General features: G+C 34.4%; 1 protein-coding gene across 3 annotated transcripts in view; it reads left to right on the top strand.

Annotated features, from left to right (window-relative positions):
- SEMA5B (semaphorin 5B) overlaps positions 1-19,797 on the top strand; it is a 3,270,261-nt gene that overhangs the window by 769,952 nt on the left and 2,480,512 nt on the right. The gene's annotated exons all lie outside the window — the stretch shown is intronic.

Below are 19,797 nucleotides of genomic sequence, written 5' to 3'. Positions count from 1 at the left end.
AACACAGACATACTGCTAGCTGAAATTAATATGTATCATCCATAAAACATTAAAATGTTTATATTGTTCATAAATGCAGATTTATAAATGTTCTTCCTCCTAAAGTGCCATACAAAAATGTTTGCATAATGTGGAGCCGTTACAGCCCCCATTGTCACGCCAGTCTGCTGTTTAAAAAATATATATTTTTTGAAAAGCACAAAACTGTAAGATAAAACCGTATGCAACAGTTCTGTTAGCAGTTTAATTTTGTCCAGCAAGGAGTCCAAAACAGAAGCAGTGCCAATATATATATGTATAGATAAATCCAAGAAATGGTGAGTCTGAGTCCCTCTTGCATTAGGGACTCTTTTGACATTTTTTTCCCTATGCAACATTTTACTGCTATCTGAATATGATATACTGGTTGGTAGAGATGAAAAATCTTTCCATTCAGTTATTTCCAAAGACAAATCACTAGAGATGGCAGTCATATTTTTGTACATGTTCTCCAGATTTTCTTCCTGCAAGATTTATAATTATATTTATTCTCCATTTCAGTTTCCAGCTGCTGATTTATTAGTAAAATATTTTCTTATAAAGTTGTTAAAGGCAAGATTGTAATAAAGAATTATTAATACTAGTAATACAAATGATAATTTAAGATACAGAAAAGAATCTGAAAAACATGATACCTTCATTTATAAATTATATCCCTTAATATGTGGACTATTTTTATGTAACTGGCTGGTGGTTCATTTGCTAATGGGAATATTTATAGGGAAAGGGGGGGCATCCTTGTTTTGTGTCTTTAGAAATCATAAAGTTCTGTAAATGTTATCTGTTTCAATTTATATTTTACAGTTGATATTACAGCATTTCTGTTACATTTGCATTTAACTTTGGAAAGTGCTTTCAACAATTATTTAAATAGACATGACCAACTAATAAAGTAAAATTGTTTTCATTGTCAAGCATTATTAAATTTAAATGCTGTTTTATTAACCACATAATATAAAATTGTCAAATTTATTTGATGTGGTGTGCAGCTGTTTATTGTAAATCTGGTTTTCTCTTAATTATTTAAAAAATGGATAAAAGTTATTAATTTTATCATGGCTACAGATTCAAGAAGTTCATGAACTTTTTATGGGTCCATATAAATTGCAATGCATAGGACTTTTATCTTGTATAAAATGAGAACTGAGATAGAATACTTCACGGAAAGAAGAATGATTTGATTTTTGAATAATCATTGAAATAACTTTATATCTAGATCTGGGATTAGCCAGTCCAGGCCAGCAGATTTGTTATCTTTTTGTTTATTTGTTTTATAATTATATGTCAGTTGCTTATTGATATTAGTAAGGAATTTTCTGTGCTTTGAACTAGTTCTTTTTCTGTATGTTATCAAATTGTATCACAGTAATAAAATCCTAGAGAAAGCTGAAGAAATGGATTGGAATCTATAAACTTCTTTGAAGAGAAATGCAAAAAGAGATGGTTGATAAAAGACAAATACAGTAAACAGCTGAAAGACCAAGGAAAATTAATGCATTTCATGGTTACAAATTCTTATTTAAAGAAGTGCTTGAATGCTTATGAACAGGTGTTTAATATTAGTTTTGTACATAGTAAATCATTTATGAAGCTGCGGTGGTGCAGCGGTAGCATTGTCGCCTCACAGCAAGAGGTTCTCCCATTCGATTCTTGGCTGGAGCACCTTCTGTGTGGAGTCTGCATATCCTCCCCATGGTCGAGTAGCATTCAAAAGACATGTGAGAATGGGCTTGCCTTCATTGAAGGTTGGGTGTCGAGCTGGCACCTTAAAAATCTACTGTCAGTCATTAGCGGACCGGAGTTCTGCTGTGGCAACCCCTAACTGGGAAAAGCCGAAAGAAAAACAACAACAACATAGTAAATAATTTCTTTCTTTACATACTTCAAATGGTTACTAATTCCCTTTTTGAAATTTTGGATTTTGATTCTTTTAGCTATATATGAAATTAAAGCCACTGGTATTCATTTAAATTTTAAAATGTTAAACTATTCATTTTATTAAAAATTATGTTGAAACGTATGTTAGGTGTCACACTTTGTGATATCTTGGCATAGCTGAATAATGTATTATTACATATAATGCAAGATGCAGCAAATGACATTAAAGAGGCATGTTAAGTTACATTCTGGGTTCTTAAAAGAGTCCAGTAGTGTGCTACTGATTGTATACTTGACATGCAATATCACCCAGGAAAGACGTGCTTTGTTAAAAACAAAATAAAGATGTAGCTTTTTATATATATAAACGTTAATATTGAAATGATATCAAATAGAGTGACATTCACACTTTTGCAAGTTAAATCTGGATCATGCATAACTATCATTCTTTTAATGCAAGTTCATTTGGTATGTCTCCTTTAAAAATGGTATTCTGCTTTATATTAAACATCTCATAAAATATTGCTTGCTGAATCATTAAATGTTATTTCTTTGAGTGGAATTTTTTTTAGTGGTTGTGATACTTTGAGATCTTTTTTGCTGTTTGGTAATTTGGAGGAGTTTTAAGGATTGATGTATACTGCAGATGTGGCTTGAATTCACTTCTGAGCATTTTTTTGTAAATTGCAACTGATGGACTGTTCATTTTCAATCCCTTTTCAGCTTGAAACAGTGCAGAGTCATGAGCACTTTTGTGATGTTGCAGGAGTTCTGAAAATTTTAAGAACTGTCCAGATTACTTTTTCCTGTGTAAAAGTAAATATAATATTTTGAATCATATGCTAAGATAAATAATTAATACAAGTTAGATAATACAGTAGAGAGTTGATTATCCAAATGTAGATTATCTGAAATGTCAGTTATCAGAACCAGCCTTCCAAAGTTTTGGGGTAAGAAAAATCATAGTCTGAATATGTAAACATTATATGTATTTGCTTGAGTACGTTTTTTGAGCTTGTAGCCAGCTTGTGTGTGAAAATTATTTCTTATTGTCCACTGGAATCACTGAGTGATTGTAAAGTATATTCATGTGTGCAGAAAAAATATTTTAGAAGTTTTTTTTATCTGGTTCAATTATATGTTTGATTATCCAAACTAACCTAGGTCCTAATTAGTTCAGATAATCGACACTCTACTGTAAGCAAAAGACAGTGAATTGCATTCTAAACCACTCCCAGTTATTAAATAGTTCTGAATGCTTGCAGTATACCAAAAGTATAGTTTATATACTAGCTTATAGAATGACATTTCTGATTAAAAAATTAGGATTGTGTTTCTCTGTTGTCTCTTTTTAATAATAATAAAACTTAATATCTCAGAACAATTTATTATGCAAAGTTTGAATCTTAAAAGTGAAGATTTTTCAGATGTTCAGATACTATTGTGCATAACATTTAAGGAAAAAATAGGACTGATTCTAACAGTAGTACTAGATTAAAGAGTATCAAATATATAAGAATAAATATAAATGTTCTATTATGTGATACTCTACATTAGGATTATAACTAAAATATAAAACCTGGGAATATAGTAATAGTACAAGACATAGTATGCAAATAAAAATAGAGATCAGAATAAGTAAATATGTATGCAGTTAATATAAATATGTCTACAAGTGCCCAAGCTTGACATAGTGGTTAAGGTGTTCACCTTATAGCCACAAGCTGCAGGGTTTGTTGTCACATGGGGTAATTGGCTGGGCTTGAAATGGCCGACAAGGACAGTAATGCCTAAAGTAAAATATACCTATGTTGATAAAAATGGTATGCTAAGCGTTGTTATAATTGAGTGGAACAGAAAATTATATATGTTGGTGAACTGTTATTGGATTCTAGGAGTTGGAGCTAAAGATGCAAAAAATTAGACACTATAGCCTGTTACATGAAAGGTAAAGTCATAATGGCTGGTGATTTTGATTTTATCAGACAAAGATTCTACTGCAGATGGAAAGCTGAGAATCACATCTTCAGCCAAACACTTAATGGATTTTGTAAATCTAATGAATTTAAAGGATATATTTGAGCTAAGGAAAACAGAAGCACTTCAATTTACCCATTATTTATATAGAGATGGAACACAAATAGGTTCAAAGGGGTTTACTAGGCTAATAACCACAAGGGCATTTTTAAGCCTAACCATCCATCCCAAATCTCTGACAAGTTCTGACACCATTGATAAGTGTAAGCATGGGCCTGGAAGATGAACCATTTACAGGTTACCTGTTTGCATCAGAGGGGTGCACTTTACTATATCAAAATACTGAAATCTTGAATTTCAGTATTTCGAGACTGAAATATCAAAAGACCAGTTGCGCGAAAGTCCACATAACCAAATCCAGAAATGTTGAATCAGCGGTTGTGGTGGTGTGCTGTGTTATGGATAGCTGGAGATTCAAATATAAATTGGTTTGGGGTAGGGATTTTAGTGTATATTAGTGTGTTGAGAAGTTATAGGTGTAGGTTACAGTATGTAGGTAAGAGTGTGTAAGTGTTGAGAATGGTGGTGTTTGTATGTATGTGATGTGTGTGCGAGGAGAACATAGAGTGTGTAGTGGTGGGTTTAGTGTCTTTGTCTTGTTAGTGCAACCTCAGAGTTAGTATATATAAGTAGCGGGGGTGACAGGGCACAGCCCCCCTGCTTATATGTAGTGTAGATTCATGTATTTGTGTTGTTGTGCTTGTGTGTGTTTTGTTTGTTTGTTGCAGTGTGAGGAGGAAGGTGTATGTGTTTGTGTGGTGGAGGGTGTATTTAAAAGTCGCGATTTTGAATTTCGCGCTTTTGGGGTTTCAGTATTTTGAATTTTTGGCTTTATAATCTCAAGATACTGCAATTTGAGATTTCAGTATTTCAAGATTATAAAGTGAATCCCATTAGACACATAGGTGCCAAACCAGGGATGATTTTCTGGTTTCCCATCCAATTGTCCAAGTTGCACTTGAATTGGGTTAGGGAGGAATATTGATAACATTTATGTCTCAAACAATGTTGTCACATATCAGAGAAGTTTCAAAAGTTTCTTGTCCATTATCAGACCATAATGCTATAATGTTTACAATTAGTCACCAGCATACATTATTAAAGTAAAAGGATTCAAGGATTGATATGTTAAAGATATCAATAAAATAAATTAAAATGAATGGTGACGTCTCTGACACTGTCCTATGGGATTCACTAAAGGCTTACATAAATGGAAGAGTTACATGCTGGTATATTAGTAAAACAAGAAAATGGGACAAAGAATTGAATACACTACAGGCCAAAACATAGAGGCTCTAAAGTTAAATCTAAAACCAAATGACATTATCAGTTGGTCTGAACTTAAAAACTTAAATACAAAGTATGTTGAAATTCTAAATTATAAAGTTTTAGTAAACCTGAAAAAACTAAAACTTCAGGCATATTAAGTAATCCCTTTAAGCTTGCATAAACTTGTTTTTCAATGAAAAAAATTGAATAAATCAGATCAAAGAAATTATAACATATATAAATAATAAAGAAGAAAGAACAGATATTAAAGGTATTCTTGAGGGCTTTAAAATATTTTATGAAACTATAGATAATACAAATAACCTAGATAATGATGCTATAGTTGAAACTTTTCTGAGGGAAAATATAAGTGAACAAATAAAAAGAAATGATAGCGCATTCACTTAAACAATAAAGATCAAATAAAAAATTAAAAAATAATGAGGCTTAGATGGTCATACCAGATATATAGAAAATACTACTGATTGATGCAGTTTAAATATTACATAAGGTCTATAGAGAAGTAAAAAACAGCTGCTGAAGCCCCCATCGAAATATTCCCTAATATCTCATATCTTAAAAGAAGATAAGGCTCCTACAAAGTATTCATCATACAGACCCATTTCACTTCATAACGTAGACTAAAGATGTTCATGTCCATTTTAGCTAACAGAATTAATCTACTTATACCTAAACTAATTAGGAATGATCAAACTGGGTTTATTTTAAATAGACAAGTACAACATAATATAATAAGAATACATACACTAAGGCTATGCAAATAAAAATAAAAAAGAACTTTCATTAGTCTCAATTTAGATAATGCCTTTGACTCATTAGTTAGTCATACCTGTTTAAAACAGTGTATACATTCTCATGTGAGTTAACTGCATTAATTTCTAAGTTATACAATAACGCTATGTTAAAACAGGTTCTTTTCTTTTGAATTCCTTTAAATTACAAAGAGGCGCAAAGTAAGTCTGTCCATTGTCACCTTTACTTTTTGCATCAACTTAGAACCCTTCACCTTTACTTTCTGCATTAACTGTAGAACCCTGTCATAATATTAGATCAGAATATCAATGGTATTGAAATAGATTCATCTCTTTGCTGATGATATTTTACTAACAATAGAAAATATAGAAAATTCATCAGAACATATAATTAGTTATCTGAGTCAATTTGAAGAAATCTTGAACTTAATGTGCTTGTTTTATTTTGATAAAATCTTAATTAATACACAAAAATTAAAAATCATACAAAATATTCTAACTTCAGTTGGAATAGCAAGTAAATTAAATATCTTGGTATAACCATTATGTCGAATAGTAAAGAAATGTTAAAAACTTGCAACAGGTTGGTGATAGCATTTTAAGTTTAGTCACAAATTGGAACAAATTCTTCTTTACCATGGAAGAAAGATTAATGCTTATTAAGATGGTAATTATCCCTAAAATACTGTTTGTCTTGCACTCTTTAGTACTATCTCCACCAAAAATTTGATGAAGAAGATAAATAATAATCTATTTGATTTTTTGGCATCCTAATATACCAAGAGTTTCCTTTGATTGGCACAGAAAAGGTTGGGATAATGGTGGACTAGGATTCCCTGATACTCAATATATTGTATATATTGCATGCTACTTCAACAATTGTAAACATTATAGCATTGTGGATAAATTCATCTTATGATTCATTGTAAAAAATCATTTTATAATTTAAAATGGAAACAAAGACATCAAGAAATATTATTAGTAAATAATCACAAATAGTCCTTAATAGTTTTATCTGGTTATTAAAAGATGTTTGCATAAACGGGATTACACTGTCTTCTCAAATTCCCTATTTAAATAACATAATTTCCTCTTTGAAAAAGTTCACATATTCTAACCATTGTATTAAAGACTTAATATTTCTAAGTCATCTCCCCTTTTTGAAAATAAATTAATAACTTCATTCAAGCATTATGGTCAGATAAATGTAATATTTCTAAATCTTTAGTTTTATTTAATGCTTCAATTTCTGAGATAATTCCAAAAACCCAAGTGCCTCTTCTTTGGTCTATTTTCACTATAGCCAGAAACGCAATTACTAAAAATTGCAAAAGTAAAGGTATGTCCTCTAGTGTTAAATTTGTTAGTATGGCAAAAACTGTTTGCAGTAGTGAATTGCCTACTATAAAGATGAGAACTTCTAATATTACTCATTTCATATAAATCTTGGCTTAAATTTAGACTTGCTTGAAAAATATTAATTGTTATTGATGTGTATAATTTTGATGTACTGATCAGCTGTGGACCTATGTAAATAGCTATTTGTTTGTTTTATAATTGATCTGTCTAGTTATTGTTTTAAAACCAATTTAAAAAATATATAAAAAGTATCATAGTTATTTAGTATTTTTTCAATATCTAATTCTAATTTAGTATTTTTATATCTTTTTTTATCTATTATTTTTATACCTTGCACGTGTTTTTACTTAATGTACAGTTTTCATCTTCACACTTGCAGAGTTGCATAATCATTTATTTTTAACATTTATAGGGCCAGAACAATTTTATTATCTAAACTCTTCTAATATTGTTTATTTAATAAACTACCCATACCTAAATATAATGAACTGTTCATTTTGAACTTTAAGCAAAGTTTAAATTATTCTATTTATTTCTATGAGCTGTTTATCATGCTCCTTATATTTATGCTAAAACAGTAAAAAATAAAACCTTTTATCAATAAGGCTATAAACAGTCCCTTAGCATTGTTTTGTCTCTCTGATACGTCATTATGTAACAGAAATAAGTTTAACTCATTTAGTAATCAGTCTTTAAAACTTTTCTGTTTTATACAATAAGATGGTATACATTGATCTCCTGTTGCCAAAGTAAAATAATAAACTAGTATGATCTGATGTGATACAGACTTTATAATCTTTCATGTTTTAATCAAGTTAAGAAACAAAACATTATCAGTCCTGGTCTAAATACCCAAGTCATAATTAATTAAATATTTTAAATGTATATTTTGTGACCAAGATTTTAATGTTTTTAGCTGAAGATGAAAGTCTTAGTACTATTTACAAAAAGGTATATTTTTACCAGTAATACAGTTAAAATTTCCAGCTAAAATTATTTACCCTTTTATGCTATCTAAAATAATATTTAATACATTTCTTGTCACTTTAGCCCACAGTCTAAAGTATATAATCTATTTTGACATTCAAGTGCAGTCATAGAAAGTGTAACACTATTATCCTTAAAAGTTGATAGAATGCTTGGCATGATTGACCCTTTTCTCCAGAATATAACAACTTCTCTTCTTTTTTTCTTATAAGGTATGGAAGAAAGAAATAGCCCATTGCTCTTTTTATTTATATTCACTTTTAAAAGATTAGTTTCTTAAATTATAACCTTAATGTGCTTTCCTTTTATCAAATATTTTCATAAGTTACTGCATTTGGTCAATATTTAATTTAGAAAAAGTAATCCGTTTAAATTGATATAAAAATAGAAGTGATCATTTTTGGTGTTATGGGGCAATGTTTATTTTTTTATTATGAGGCTTTCTTAACAAAAGAAACAAATAGAACATAATTCATAACTAACACAAATGAATATAAGAAAGAAAATAAGAGCAAAAAGTGCAATTAAAGAAATCTTGATGAGTTATGTGGATAGTTAGCACACTAAAATTAAGTTGGGTATATAACTCCTGACTGTGAATATAAAATTCCTTAGCCTAATTAGGATATTCTAATGAAGCTAAAAACAAAACTTTAAATCCCAAATTAGTATTCAGGAAAGTGTTAACTATAAAGCAGATACTTCATTTAAAGTTAATTATAGTAACTATATCATGTAAAAAATCAAATTTAATTATGAAAAGGGAATATGGATACAGTAATAAAATAGAGAGGAGCAACAGGCATAATGATAGCTCATTTTATAGACATAAAACTCATATAGACCAAAGAAAAATATATAACTGAATTATATGCAATTTAAAAGGTAACCAAACACTGTAAATTCTCAGATTTATGCAAGGTTATCAAGATATCTCTGGTGGAATACTTGTTTGTACAAGTCTACTGTGATTATAATGAGTAGACGTGAAGAATTAAGGGTTTATGAAGACTGCAGCAACTCTATTGCAGCTAAAGCAAAATGAATTGGGCAATTCTAAGCCTTGCATCCAATTTCTACAGAGAACCAAGTAGATGCCTCATAAATTAAATCAGGAATTGGAATAACCCTTTGAATTTTCTCACTTTTGTAACAGATCTCTGTAAGTAAGTGATCAAACAGATATCAAAAGTTTCTCATATATAGTCATGTCGCACAACCCAAGACAAATCACTGCAAAAATCACTCAGCACATTTCTTCTGCTCAGATATCATGCCAGACATCAGCATAGTAACTCAACAAAGCCAGAGTAAAATTCTAGAAAAGCACTTAAATAAATAAATCATCTTATACAGTAATCCTTCACACACTCGTGCACACACATGTGCATATGCACACACACACACTCAGTCAGGACATATGTTACATTGAGAAGCAGCAAAGAATAAACCTCTGAAAATCTGCATTTAATGTCTGACATGAACACAAATAGTAGTGTTTGCCTTCATTGGTGGCAAACCAGGCAGTGGTAATCAGAAAGTTATCAGTTTGCAGGAAATCAATGCCAGACAAAAGAAATCAAATACAAACTCTGCACAAATAGTTTACTAACAAACTCCCCAACTGAAACGCAAAAACTCCTTTCATATAAGCCCACTTCACCCATGGCCATCCTGTGCAATTTATAAACAAGTCTAGAATTGCTGCTTTCAACAGTCTGTGAGCCGACAGTACAAGAGATATATTGTGGCATTTCCAGATATAGATGTTTCATTTTTTTTTTCACATTGACAGTTTAAAAAATCTAGACAGTATTTTAAATCAAAATGTATATTTATATTTATATATATATGTATGTGTGTGTGTGTGGTCATGAAAATCATGTTCTCAAGCTAATGAGCAGAGATAAAGGAAGAGAAAAGTCAAAACCCAAGGTGGGAATATTGTGCCTTAATGGAGATAATAAACAGTTACTTGAAGCTAAGATTACAAAATTGTTACATTAATGAAATAATGCAACAATGACCAAATGAAATGTGCATTCTTGTTATAATTTGCATAATCATAAATATTATTTTGTAAAAGATTATTTTTATCAAATTAGACCTTTGAAGAGCTATTCAAAAATGTGTAAGAAAATCACCAAAACCTGAAGTACACATTGACAATGTCACACAAGTGAAAAAGATTTATTAAACTTATTTTACTGCTTTCATTCTCATTCCATTAGGACTTCTTCAGAAACATCTAAAATCACACAGAAGTTGTCTACAAATGCATTAGTCTAATCACATGATTAATTAAGCACACCAATCATGAACCCTGACATTAAAAACTAATAACAACAGATTAGAAACAATCTCCACAAATCTTACTGTCTGACAAATAAAAAAATGTAAATATAAATGTGAATCAGTCTTTGACAATGCAAATATAGATAGATTTAATACATATATTAATAAATTACTCTCAAACTATTGTTAAAATATGATTTTTTTAAAGTTGAAATTAATGTCACCATAAATCATTACAATTAAGTTAATTAATTTAAAGCTTGGTTGCTCTTAATCTTAAGTTACTGTTGATCAATGCCCTCTTGTTTAAACTGGGCAATGAATGACATTTAGATGAAACTGCCACAATTCCTGCTACTCTAAAGTTGCTTCCCATGGTCATCCTCTAACCCTAGTTTGTACCTTTTCCAGTATGAAAAATAAGAACTGTACTTGATGTTTTACCATTGCGTCTGCTGGGGCATTGACTATTTTGTTTTAGAAGTACTCACTACAATGTTTGGGCCATCATAAATAAAAGAGCAACACCTAAAACTGCCAACTATTTTAACTTGCATCTGTTACTACTCAATATTTATTGTTAGCTTTTTCCAGTTTATTTTTGACATTACTATTTCTACTGTAGACTACAGTCTGTGCTTCAACCAATAGTTTCTTGTGTTAGGTATCAAATGCTACTCGCCAATGTCACCCAAGAGAAAAATATTTATTGAATTGTAAAGAATACTGCAAAATTTCAATCTGCTATGAAAAAAAATGGTCGCCATTTCCAGCTTAAGTTAAAAATGGTAATGACTTGTATGTCCTTTTTTCAAAAGAAAGTCTGTGGAAGAAGACATCATTTTAAGTCAAAGCGACTGACTGTAGTGGAAAGATTAGATATTTGAAGAAATTTCAAAATTCAGTTGAATTGTGTACATTTCCCTCTTTTAATATATGAAACCAATCATATATGCCACAAATAAAGGTAGAGAAGTTGAACTTTCCTATGAAAGTGAGAAGCAATGGAGTAGCTGTAGTCAGCTTTTCACAGGACAGCCATCTGGATGGGCATCTTCCCCAGGTTTATTGATTCTAGAAGAATAAGCTTCAGGCTGCAGTTTTCTACATTCATCATCCACGTCATATTTTTATTTCTGAGTCCTCTTAAACTACACCTAATTTCATCATTTACCTGGTCTTGTATACTGTTTTTAGAAATATTATTTGATTATGCAAACCTTGTGTGTAAACTGTATTTAGCATAGTTGTTTACTAGAATCTCCTTGCTTTCTGACTGAGTGTGCTTTTCAGCTGATAAGTATATTTTTTGACACTTTTTAACTGTTGAGAGTTGAATAAAACAATAATTGTATTCAGTTCAGAATACCTTTTGAATAAATTGCATTTATTTAAACTGTATTTCCTTTAATATTGCTACACACTCAAGTGTGCTAGCTTACACTGCACTTGAATTGTTTTTAGTGCTGTTTTAGCTGCTTTTCTTAAAAAAAAAATCTAAGCTTGTTTCCTGCCTTTCCTGTAACTAGTCTAGTCCAGATGCAGATTTGCTGTATCCGGGACTGTTTGTAAGCTTCTGAGCCCACCAAGCCTTTCTGTGTTGCAGGGAAGCCTTCTAGCTTATCAGTGGGAGTGGTAAGCACTAGGTAGCCTATCTACCACAAGAGGAATGGTTTCTGGCCCAGAAATTGTAGTCTATTGGCTGTTTGGCCAGTTTTTCAATCTCTTTCAACTTTCTGGTCTAAAAGCCTGTGTTTGCACTTTTCCCACCTTTCCTGTAACTAGTCTGGTCCAGATACAGATTTGCTGTATCCAGGATGGTTTGTAAGCTTCTGAGCAGTGCCAAAGTCTGCTCTTCAATTTTTCCCTTAGATCTGCTAGTTCTCTCCTCTCCTACACTTTTGCTAGCATATTAATCTAGCACTTTACCAGACTTCTTGTAGCAATTATTGTAGCACACAAAATTGTTACCAGCACTAAAAGTTCTACAAGAAAATGGGTCAGGTACTTACTAATGCCCACCCCTCCAGGCATGTCTAAAGGACAGTTCCCTGTGCTTTTTCCTATTAACCTGCTAAACTTGGGTATCCTGAGGCAATGTAGCAATTGCCTCATGTACACTGACAACCCTCTCCTCTTACCTCCCACCTCTCAGACTTGCGGGAGTTGAACTTCTATATCCAAATTGGAAGCCATGCACTCTCGAGCTGGAACCAGAATAGCTGGTCAAGAGGAGACGGTTAACACTTGCACCACACCACATGGAACACGCAGCCCTCCAGAACACACACCAGCACTTCACATAAAAACACAAACCGCACACCCACCTTCACAGAGGCTCTCAATAAAAATCTACCCAAACAGCGGAGACCTCCAAGGCAAAAATGCACTTGACCATCACATCACAACACTAATCATGAGACATGTAACTCTCCTAAACAGTCTTCCACACAACCAAAGCCCCTGAGGGCAAAGCAGCATGCCCAACACACTAGTCATAGGTGACTCAATAGTGAGGCACACTGATGTCCCACTCACTAGGTTGAATAAGAAGAAAGTAACAGTCAGCTGCCTGTCATGTGCCAGGATCTGCCACATAATGCATGCACTCAGGTCCCTCAACAACAGGTGCAAATATGAATCTCTCATTGTACATGTGGGTGTGAATGACCTGAGACATACCTCCCTGGACTACATGAAAAGAGACATGGAGGATCTCTCGGATTATGTAGGCCAGGCAGGTATGACCCTAGCCCTGAGCAGCATCCTACCATCACCCAGAATGATACCACAGTACAAGCAGAAAATGATCGATTTCAACAATTGGCTAAGTTTCTGATGTCATTCTAAGGGGATCCAGTATCTGTTCTGGGATGACATGATTGATATACCTTGATGTTTTGCCAGCGATGGCCTGCATCTGTCACCACTGGGCTTCTGGATACTGGCCAAGGCTCTTGCCAAACCTATAGTGCCTTTTTTAGGTGGTGTTCCAAAGACCAAATTACCACCGTAACAGCTACAACAAATGCAATCTGAGGGTCATGCTGTTCAATGCTAGAAGTCTAAATCACAAAATGCACTCGCTCAAAGCACTTCTTAAAATGGAGAACATCGACATTTGTGCTGTAACAGAGACCTGGTTCAAGGTAGCAGAAAGCACCCCTGCACTACCAGGCTATAACTCATTCCACACCTTTCGGCTGCAAAAGTTGGACTGAAGCTCCAAAGGCAGTGGTGTTTCCATATTTATAAAGGATGCACACACTTCCAGACTGGTAGGCCAACATAACACATCAGAGATGCTCCAGATGGAGCTAACATTGGGTAAGACAGCGATTCAGGTCGTAGCCTGCTCTAGGTCCACAACCATGTCCCAAGACTCTCACTCTACGCTCCTAAGCACCCTGGACAATATTAGGGTCCAACCTAACACTCATACTGGGCACATTCAGCTACCCCTCCATTAACTGGGAAAACTACTCATGTACCAACACACTTGCCCAACATTTCCTGGAATTCATTAATTTCAATGCCCTGGATCAGCTCATTCTTACCCCCACTAGAGGTAGCAACATCCTTGACCTGGTCATTACTAACATGGGCGACCATTGCTCTACACCAATAGTCAACTCATTCCTGGTTAGATCTGACCACAAACTAATCACCTTGGCTTTGTCCCTACTGAACGGTGCTCTGCTACAGTCATCCCTCTCCACAAAGGAGGAGTGACTACAGACTGTGGGAACTATCGCCTCATTAGCCTGACTAGTCTGATATGCAAAGCTATGGGAAGCATCATCATGGCCCTATTAAACAAGGATATAGGGAATCTCCAAACTCTGGATCCTCACAGTTTGGTTTTGTGAAAGGTAGATCAAGCCTGCTCAACTTGGTCAACTTCTTTGACTCAAGTCACCAGAGCTGTGGATGAAGGCAATGTGGTTCATACAGCCTACCTTGATCTGGCCAAGGCCTTTGATATCATTCAGCACTCAAGAATCATAGAAAAACTCCCTAAGGTAGGCATCAACCCCTGTATCACTAGGTGGGTTGCAAACTGGCTCACAGATAGAACCCACAGAGCAAAAGTAGATGACTCCAAGTCAGACTGCTGACCAGTCACATGTGGAGTCCCACAGGATTCGTTCCTGGGTCCTCTCCTGTTTGGTATCTACTTCTCTGAAGTCCAGGCCAACATGAAGGGACTCTGGCTGACAAAGTGTGCAGGCAATTGCATGTTGGGAGCTATTATTAACTCCCCAAGTGATGTTGACATCCTACAGAAAGGCCTCGCTGACAGACTAATGACTGGTGTCAGAACCATGGCCTTAAGCTCAATGCCAAAAAATGTGTTGTCATCCCCTTTGGGAAAACTCAGATCCCATGAATTACCACATCAATTGTAGTCCACTGAACACAGAAGGCATTATAAGAGATCTGGGAACACAAGTTGACAGCAACCTCTTTTTTTTGACCACCACATTGCCACTGTGCTCAGAAAGTCCTCCTATGTGGCACATGTCATTACTAAGGGTTTTGCATCCAGGAAGAAAGAGGTCCTTGTCTCCCTCTATTCTTCCCTTATTTGGCCAAACATCGAGTACAATGCCCCATTTGGCATGTACCTCACTAGAAACCTGCAACAACTGGAGAGACCACAAAAGTACCTCACAAAAAGGATGCTAGGCCTTAAACACTTGTCCTATATGGATAGACTTAAAGTCCAACTATTCTCTGTTTCATATCACCTACTTAGAGTCGATCTCTGCTTGACTTACAAAACCATGTCTGATCTAGCTCTGTTAGAATTGCTACATCTAAAAAAATCCCAATCCTTCTGCACCACACACTCCAGAGACCTTAACCTCATTTCCACAATCAACAGAACATGCTGGAGGGACAGGTTCATAACCCAGAGACTGCCCATGCTATGGAATAGACTTCCCAGACATGTCAGAGCACCTCACCGACCCTCTTCAAGAAAAATCTTGATGACTGGATGGGAAATAGAAAATTCACTCCAGGGATCACTCCAGTAGCTCTACTCAACAGAGGCAGTAGGAACTAAGGTTGAGTGGAATGATGCCAGGGTAATCCTATGTGCTAGGCTTGTAAAGGCTCCAGAACCATTTGCCTAGTACACACCTATGAACCTATGTATTAGATCTCACAGTTCTATCCAGTAATGGCACTGTCATATCACCTGACCCAACCACCAAACTGTTAAGTGTAATTATTGACCACAACCTTAACTTTGACTCGCACATTAACGCAACCATTAAATCAGTTAATAGAAATCTAAGTTCCCTTTACAGGATTAAACCTTTCCTTACTCCTTTAGCCAGAACTACCATTGCCCACACCCATCTTATCTCCACTCTCCTCTATGCCTCCCCCATTTATACTAATCTATCCAAAAGCAACCTCAACAAACTGGCAACCTCCTATAACAGCATTGCCAGATTTGCCACTGGCTCCTCATTTAGAACCCACCATTGTCAAAATCTTAAACAGCTAGGATGACTGGAACTGCAAAATCAGCTTCAGTTTCAGCAACTTACTATCACCCACGAGATTTTGTATCATCCCAGTAATACTCTATAGCCTAATCACCCCCTACAAAAATCTTACAACCCTTAGCTCAGCTGATAAATTACTAATAGCTATCCATAAGTCCAACAATAAAGCAGGTGACTCTCTTTTTTTCTAACTCTGTGGGGAAAACCTGGAACAGGCTTCCCAGTGAACTATCATCTCTTTCTTCAATACCACTTTTCAAAAAGCAACTAAAAGTACTCCTTAAAACACAATGGCTATGCCCATGTACTAACCCAGACTAATAGTCTCCTTTCTTTCCATGTCCTCATCTCTTGCTATTGCTGCTCTCTCTGTGTACCTCTCTCCCAGATCTCAGATAGAGAGAGATCAGTAAGCTTCCTTAATTCTCTTTCTACCCTACTCTTTCTGGGAAACTACCTCTGAGCATAAACCCGCATAACAATCATTCTACTGTAAGCCCATGTGTCTACTATGTATATATTTGCTACTTTTTTCACTTGGTATGTAGAAGTTGGAAGGTACCTAAAATCATTTTTAACTAGATTTTTCTTTTATTTATTTATTTTATTTTATTTCATTTTACATTTGTTGACCGGGCTAGTCTAGCTGGATATATGTCCATTTTCAGTAGAGGCCCGGGCAGAAAAGCTCCAAGCATTAGCAGTGACAGAGATTACAATAATATAGTAATAGTCAAATGAATTACAGCACATTGTTACATTGAGGTTCAAATAAACTTGTACAGAGTCCTTTAGTAGGTTAAAACTAAGATCAAATACAGAGAGCAATCATTTGAGAGATAGCAATCAAAAGAACAAAATTTTGAATTGTAAACCATTTTTATCAATTTTTTTTTTTTTTTTTTTTTTTTTTTTAGTAAGAAGGTAGGTAATCAATATTACAGGTATTTGACATAGAACAGTGGAGTAGAGAAGTGTAGAGAAAGCAAGAAGGGGAAAGAGATATCAGTCAGGGTTAGAGCAGGGACAAAGCCAGTGAGTTTTAAGATATTCTTTAAGATGCTTTTTAAAAAGATGAGTGGAAGCAAGAGATGAAAGTTCATTAGGAAGCTGGTTCCAGCTTTTTCCTACTCTGGTGGTGAAAAGTGAGTCTCCAGCTTTGTTGTTAGATTTAGTAGTGGAAACTAGACGCTTGTTAGCTGAGCGTAGTGTTGCAAGATTTTTGTAGGGGGTAATCAGATTAGTAATGATTGGGGTATTATTAGGGTGATAAAGGATTTTTTGGGTGATAAGTTGTTGACACAATAGTAGGTTCTGCAGTTCTAACCATCCCAGTTGTTTGAGGTTGTGGCAGTGGTGAGTTCTAAAGGGGGTTCCAGTGGCAAATCTGGCTATGTTGTTGTAACTGGTGGAAAGTTTGGTAAGGTTGTTTCTAGATAGATTGGTATATATTGCAGAAGCATAGAGCAGAGTAGAGATCAGGTGTGTCTGGGCAATAGCGATTCTGGCAGAAGGGGTAAGGAAGGGTTTGATTCTGTAAAGGGTGCCTAGTTTTTTGTTGACTGACTTTGTTGTAGAATTTATATGGTCATCATAGCTAAGGTTGTTATCAATTGTTACTCCTGGTAGACCGGTTGTAGTGTCAGGGGATATGTTAGTTCCATTGTTGGAGGTTACTGTGAAGTATAGTTGAGGTGACTTATGAGTAGGAGCAAAGAGTAATAATTTTTTTTGGGGGGGGTTCAGAAGGCGGCAGTGTTGCATGAACCAATTTTCAACACTGTTAAATATTGTTTGGGTGAGGGACTGGAGAGAGGTTATGGACTTGGCTGAACAAATTAAAGTTGAGTCATCTGCACATTGTATGCAGGTGGCTTGAGAAATTTTGGTATGTAGATCATTAATAAACAATGAAAAGAGAAGAGGTCCTAAAATAGAGCCTTGTGGTACTCCAATGTTCACAGGGAGGGAAGTAGAAAGATTATTATCCCAAAGTACTACTTGCTGTCTGTTTTCAAGATAGGATTTAAACCATTGTAGTGCTTGTGTGTCCAGTGATTGGGCTTTTAGTATGTCAATAAGCATGTTATGGTTCACCATATCAAAGACTTTTGAAAGGTCAATAAATAGTGCAGAGGAGAAAGTATTACTGTTATGATTTTTGATTATGGAGTCAGAAAAGGATAGCAGGGCAGTTGTTGTGCTATGGAAAGGCCGTGCTGGCAGTTGGCAAGTAAATTGTTATGGAGAAGGTGGTCAAGTAGTTGTCTGTGTATGCATTTTTCCATTATTTTAGCTATTGGAGAGAGAGAGATTTTTCTTAGTTATCTCTTAGAGTATGATATCACTTGCTAGCCTTCTACGTGATGAATATCAAGCTCTCTACTATGTGAATGTTTCTACCTTATAATTACTTGTTCTTATCTCTTTCTCTCTTGAGATAATGCTAACGTATCATTAATCAGATACCCATGTAAATTGTTTTCTAGTCTATTGTTGTCGTGTACTTTGATGTTAATCATTATTATTCATTTGCATTTTATTAGCTTAATGGAGCTTATCTCCCTGGGCCTCTACTGAAAATGGACAAGTATCCAGTCAGACTAGCCTGGTCAACAAATGTAAAATAAAATAAATTAATTAATTATTTTCTCTGTTACCTAGGAAATTCCAACTCTGCAGTGGCCATTTTTCAATGGAAGAGAAAAAATCTATTGAGAAGTATAGTGCAATGCATTGTACAAGATTCAGTTTGCTAACAAATGCATTACAACTTAGCAAACATAATAAAAAAGATGGAAATGCAAGGCATACACATTTTTTTAGAATACTTAAAATGTATGATTACTTTTGTAATATGTCATGCTAGGAAGTGTTGAAAAGGGAATGGAGCTTGGGTTACTAATCCTGCTGAATACAAACAACTTTGATGCAACAAACTGTTGTCAGAATAGAATTGGGTGCATGAAGATTTGTGGCATAGGCTTCAGAGAACCAGAGATTATTCTTTTACTTTGCATGATACCATTGAGATGTTCTCTCAATTATTGTATGCAATTCACTTTTTTGAAGAACTCTACATTACTGAAGATTGTCAGAGATAAGCAACAGGGAGGGGAGTTTAAGCTGGTAGTGTGAAGAGTGTGACTATGGCAGTAAGCATATACACTTTAAAGGGTGGTAGAAAGCGTATGTTTGCAGTCATTATAATGCTGGAAATATTTAGAAGGCAGAACTATTGATATATTTAGTGCATATCTTAGTCCAACCAAATTGAGGAAAGAAATTAGATGGCATTTTCTCAAATGTTTGGATCTTTATATGGTTTTGGGATTAGTTCTAATTTTAATAGGAAAATGTAGGTGTCAGGGCACCCACCTTTAGTGGAAAAATATGGAAGTAATTTCACTGAAAAAGGTACAAGAGTTGGTGAAGGAAGGTAAAGAAATTCAATGACACCAGATCTGGTCCAGGGACTATGTATGAAGGAAGGGACATAATCTGTTTTTACAGTGTTTAACTTTTATTCAGATAGTGAAAGTTCAACAGGCTGTATTGTATTGATATGCAAAAGTTTGTCTTCCATTCTTTCATCCTTATCTGTAATATTTTGATATATATATATATATATATATATA

The sequence above is a fragment of the Protopterus annectens genome, chromosome 2.part1, assembly GCF_019279795.1.
Source record: "Protopterus annectens isolate FY-2018-M chromosome 2.part1, PAN1.0, whole genome shotgun sequence".
NCBI classification, from domain to species: domain Eukaryota; kingdom Metazoa; phylum Chordata; order Ceratodontiformes; family Protopteridae; genus Protopterus; species Protopterus annectens.
Note: the sequence above shows the minus strand (reverse complement) of the source record. Positions and strands in the feature narration are given on the sequence as shown.